Source organism: Nicotiana tomentosiformis, chromosome 6 (genome assembly GCF_000390325.3).
Source record: "Nicotiana tomentosiformis chromosome 6, ASM39032v3, whole genome shotgun sequence".
NCBI classification, from domain to species: Eukaryota; Viridiplantae; Streptophyta; class Magnoliopsida; order Solanales; family Solanaceae; genus Nicotiana; species Nicotiana tomentosiformis.
Window position 1 is genome coordinate 51,035,999 of NC_090817.1, and position 6,000 is coordinate 51,041,998.

Sequence of the window (6,000 nt, forward strand, 5' to 3'; positions counted from 1 at the left end):
AGTGCCATCAAATGACGCTTTATCATCTCTCCATTTGTGATTAAGAGGAAGAAAGCGTCTATGACCCATATAGTACTATTTTTAATAATTTTGTAACCAAATTGAGTGAGTTTCTTTATTGAAACATGGGCATGCTAGTTTTCCCTTTGTGCTCCATCCAGATAAATTTGCATATGCTGGAAAACCATTAATGGTCCATAATAAAGATGCATGTAACATAAAGTTTTGTTTAGCTGACGCATTAAAGGTCTCTACTCCGGACTCCCACAATTCCCTTAATTCCTCTATCAAAGGCTGCAGATAAACATCAATAGCATCTATATGACTATCAGGACTAGGAATAATCATCAACAAAATAAAATTTTCTTTCTTCATGTATAGCCAAGGTGGTAAATTATATGGAATAAGTACCACAGGCCAAATGCTATATGGAGTTTTGGAATTTCAAAAAGGTTGAAAACAATCACTAGCAAGTCCAAGTCGAACATTACGATGCTCAAAAGCAAAAGTGTCACTGCCCCAATTTCTCTCCGTAGGGTATCGTGATGGCACCTAGTCTTTAAGACTAGGCAAGCCTAACAATTTTCGGAATAACTGAATATAAAACTGAACTCAAATCTCAACATATGAAAAATAAATACGAATTGTGATTCAATTAATTTAAAACTCCCAAAACCTGGTAGAAACAAGTCACAAGCTTCTAAGAGAGAATACTAAGTATCGTTATACATCAGAGTCTAAAGAGAATAAGGAAAATAACATAATAAAGATAGAGGGGGACTTCGAGGTTTGCGGACGCTGACAGGTATACCTTGAAGTCTCCACGTATGGTCTAGCTCACTGGTATCTGGTTTGGTAGGAAGAACCCAGATCTGCATAAAAAGATGTGGAAAAGTGTAGTATGAGTACATCACAACGGTACCCAGTAAGTGCCAAGACAAACCTCGGTAGAGTAGTGACGAGGTCAGGTCACGGCCCTACTGGAATAAAAGGACATGAGGCAGAAAATATAATAATACAATAAAATGACTGAGAAATGAATAACGAGAAATTACATAAAGGTAACAGCACAACAAATAGAAGTAAACAACATGGGCGCTCCCGAGGTGCCGCCTCGTAGTCCCAAATGTAAATACACAACAGGGGGATATCCCGAGGTACCACCTCGTAGTTTCAAAAGTAAATATGCAACAGGGGCGCTTCCGAGGTACCGCCTCGTAGTCCCAAATGTAAATACACAACATGGGGATCTCCTGAGGTACTGCCCCATAGTCCGTAAAGTAAATATGCAACTCATAACCTATGGAACAACGAATTTACAGCAAGGAATCATACAATTAAAGACTGAATACAAGATCACAGAAGCAAGTAGTTCAACTAAGCATGCTTCACAAATTTCAAGTAAGGGTTAAGGCACAAAGACTCGCGATACTAGGCTAAACATGACAGCTACACTGGCTAAGGCAACTCAATTAAGGAATTTAAAAGAAGACTACTCATCAAGAACCGGAATTTCCACATTTAGCCCGTGTACGAACTCGTCACCTCGCGTACAAGGCGCTCACATATCACAAATTGTTACAATAATACCAAATTCTAAGGGGAGGTTCCCACACACAAGGTTAGACAAGTCACTTACCTCAAATCTCGCTCAATCAATCGATAAAAATGACTTTCCCTCGATTTTCCGACTCTGAACAGTCCAAATCTAGCCAAAAACAATTACATACCATGAATACAACTACAAGAAACTAATTTAAATAATAAATCTACGACTTTAGCAAAAATCGAAAATCGCCTCAAAAGGTCGACCCCAGGCCCACGTTTTGGAATCGGGTAAAGGTCACAAACTACGAACACCCATTCGATATCGAGTTCACCTATACCAAAATTACTCGAATCCGATACAAAATTTTTGATCAAAACCTCAAAATTCGGCCTAAGAATTTTTCCACCTTTTTCACAAATTTCACAACCCAAATCCTTAATTAAAGGAAGAATAAATGATATCTTAGTGAAGATAAATCAAAATAAGTCAAGAATCCTTACCCAAATATTTTCTCTGAAAAACCCTCAGAATTTTGCCTCAATCCGAGCTCTCTAGCTTCACAAATGGAGAATGAAATTAAACCCTCAGAATTGGCCCTTTTCTGCCCAACAAAGTCTCACCTGCAAACCCACAGCCGCACCTACAGAATTTCCATCGCAGGTGCGGTTCTAACTTAGTCCAGGCTCGTCCTCTTCTGCGAACCCAAATGTGCCTCTGCTCTTCCGCTCCTGCGGCCAAGGAGCGCTTCTGCGCATGCTCTCCTGCGGACCTAGTCCGCATCTGCGATCAATAGTCCTCCCTGGCCTTTCTGCTTCTGCGCTCATACTTCCGCAGAAGCGACTCCACTTCTGCGGCCTTCACGTCGTACCTGCGACCATAGACCACTTTCTCCAAGTCCTCTTCTATGCTTGGCCTCACGCTTTTGCAGGCCCGCACCTGCGGTCAATCTTGCGCAGGTGCGGTTACCCCAGAAATCAACCCGAGGCCCCCGGGACCTCAACCAAACATACTAACAAATCCTAAAACATCATAAGAACTTAGTCGAGCATCTAAATCACATCAAACAATGCTAAAAATACGAATTGCACATCAATTCAAGCCTAATAAACTTTAAAACTTCAAACTTCTACATCCAATGCTGAAACGTATCAAATCAAGTCCTATTGACCTCAAATTTTTCCCACAAGTCATAATTGACATTACAGACCTACTCTAACTTCCAAAATCAGAATCCGACCCCGATATCAAAAAGTTCACTCCCCGTCAAACCTTCCAAAATTATTCAATTTTCCAACTTTCGCCAATTCAAGCTAAAATGACCTACGGACCTCCAAATCAACATCCAGACACTCTTCTAAGACCAAAATCACCCTATGGAGCTATTGGAACCGTTGAAACTCCATTCCAGAGTCGTCTTCACACAATTAAAACTACAGTAAATTCCTAGAACTTAAACTCTATGTGTCCCATTTCACTCCAAAACCAAAAACAAATCCTCCCGTGAAGTTACGTAACCCCAAAATAAAATAAAGGGAGAAATAATTAGGGGTTTGGGGCTAATACTCTCAAAATGACCGACCGGGTCGTTACATCCTCACCCTCTTAAAAGAAACGTTCGTCCTCAAATGAGTATAGAGACTTACCTGAAGCGGTGAAAAGATGAGGATAACGGTTGCGCATATCATGCTCGGTCTCCTAAGTCGCCTCATCGACCGGATGACCCCTCCACTGAACCTTCACTGAAGCGATGCTCTTTGACCTCAACTTTCGAACATGCCCGTCCAAAATAGCCACCGTCTCTTCAACATAAGATAGATCCTTATCCAACTGGACTGAGCTGAAGTCTAACACATGAGACGGATCGCTGTGATACTTCCGGAGCATGGAAACATGGAATACTGGATAAACTAAAGAGAGACTAGGTGGTAGAGCAAGTTTGTATGCCATCTCTCCAACCCTCTCAAGAATCTCAAAAGGCCTGATATACCTAGGGCTCAACTTGCCCATCTTTCCAAACCTCATAACATCCTTCATGGGCGAAACCCGGAGCAAGACCCGCTCCCCAACCATGAATGCAACATCGCGAACCTTCTGATCCGCATAACTCTTCTGCCTGGACTGGGCTGTACGAAGTCGATCCTAAATCAATTTAACCTTTTACAAGGCATCCTGAACCAAGTATGTACCCAATAGCCTAGCCTCGCCCGGGTGGAACCAACCCACCGGAGACCGACATCATCTACCATACAAAGCCTCATACGGTGCCATCATAATGCTCGAATGATAACTGTTGTTGTAGGCAAACTCCGCAAGTGGCAAGAACTGATGCCAAGCACCCCCAAAATCCATCACACACGCACGAAGCATATCCTCCAATATCTAAATATTGTGCTCGGACTGTCCGTCCATCTGAGGGTGAAATGTTGTACTCAACTCCACCCGAGTACCCAACTCACGTTGTACGACTCTCTAGAACCGTGATGTAAACTACGGACCCCGGTCAGAGATGATAGATACCGATACGCCATGAAGCCTGACAATTTCGCGAATGTAAACCTGAGTCAACTGCTCCGAAGAGTAAGTAATAACCACAGGAATGAAATGCGTTGACTTGGTCAATCTATCCGCAATTACCCAAACTGCATCAAACTTCCTCTGAGTCTGTGGGAGCCCAACAATGAAATCCATAGTGATCCGCTCCTATTTCCACTCCGGAATCTCTAGTTTCTGAAGCAATCCACCCGGTCACTTATGCTCACACTTCACCTGCTGATAATTTAAGCACCGTGCTACATATTCCACTATGTCCTTCTTCATCCGTGCTTCCTCAAATCCTGATACATCTTCGCGGTACCTGGATGAATGGAGTACCGCAAACTGTGAGCCTCCTGGAGAATCAACTCACGCAAAACATCTACATTAGGCACACATAGCCTGCCCTGCATCCGAAATACACTGTCATCTCCAATAGTGACTTCTTTGGCATCACCATGCTGAACCGTATCCTTAAGGACAAGTAGATGGGGGTCATCGTAATGACGCTCCCTGATATGATCATAAAGAGAAGACTGAGTATACACAAAAGCCAAAACTTTGTTCGGTTCGGAAACATCCAATCTGACAAATTGGTTGGCCAAGGCTTGAACATCCAAAGCTAAAGGCCTCTCTCATACTGGTAGATATACTAAACTGCCCAAACTCTCCGCCTTGCGATGCAAGGCATCGGCCACCATATTGGCCTTCCCGGGATGATAGAGAATAGTGATGTCATAATCCTTAAGTAGCTCCAACCATCTCCGCTGCCGCAAGTTAAGATCCTTATGTTTAAACAAATGTTATAGACTCCGGTGATCGGTGAAAACCTCACAAGTGAGACCGTACAAATAATGCCTCCAGTTCTTCAAAGCATGAACAATAACTACTAACTCGAGGTCATGGACATGATAGTTCTTCTCATGCACCTTCAGCTGTCTAGATGCGTAGGCAATCACCGTACCATCCTGCATCAACACCGCACCGAGACCAATGCACGACGCATCACAATATACCATATAAGACCCCAAACAAGTAGGCAACAACAACACTGGGGCTGTAGTCAAAGCAGTCTTGAGCTTTTGAAAGCTCTCCTCACACTCCTTGGTCTACCTAAACGGAGCACCCTCCAGGGTCAATCTAGTCATAGGTGCAGCAATAGACGAGAAACCCTCTACAAATTGACAGTAATACCTTGCCAAGCCAAGAAAAATCTGGATCTCCGTAGCTGAGGATGGTCTGGTCCAACACTACACTACTTTAATCTTCTTCGGATCTACCTTGATCCCCTCACTCGACACTACATGACCCAAAAATGCTACTGACTCTAGCCAGAATTCACATTTCGCATACAACTTCTTTTCCCTAAAGGTCTGAAGCACAATCCTCAGGTGTTGCTCATGATCCTCCCGACTATGGGAGTACACCAGAATGTCATCAATAAACACATTGACAAAAGAGTCAAGATAGGGCTTAAATACACTGTTCATCAAGCGCATGAATGCTGCTGGGGCGTTGGTCAGCCCAAAAGACATCAGAAGGAACTCGTAATGACCACACCGATTCCTAAAAGTAGTCTTCAAGATATATAACTCCCGAACCTTCAACTGATGATAGCCTGAGCGCAAGTCGATCTTAGAGAACACTCTGGCACCCTGAAGCTTATCAAATAGGTAATCAATACGTGGCAATGGATACCTGTTCTTCACTGTAACCTTGTTCAACTGGCGATAATCAATACACATTCGAATAGAACCATCCTTCTTCTTTACAAACAAGACAGGAGTACCCCAAGGCGACACATTGGGTCAAATGAAGCCCTTATCGAGCAACTCTTGCAACTATTCCTTTAATTCTTTCAACTCTGCTGGGGCCATACGATAAGGTGGAATACAAATGGGCTGAGTGCCCGGTAACAA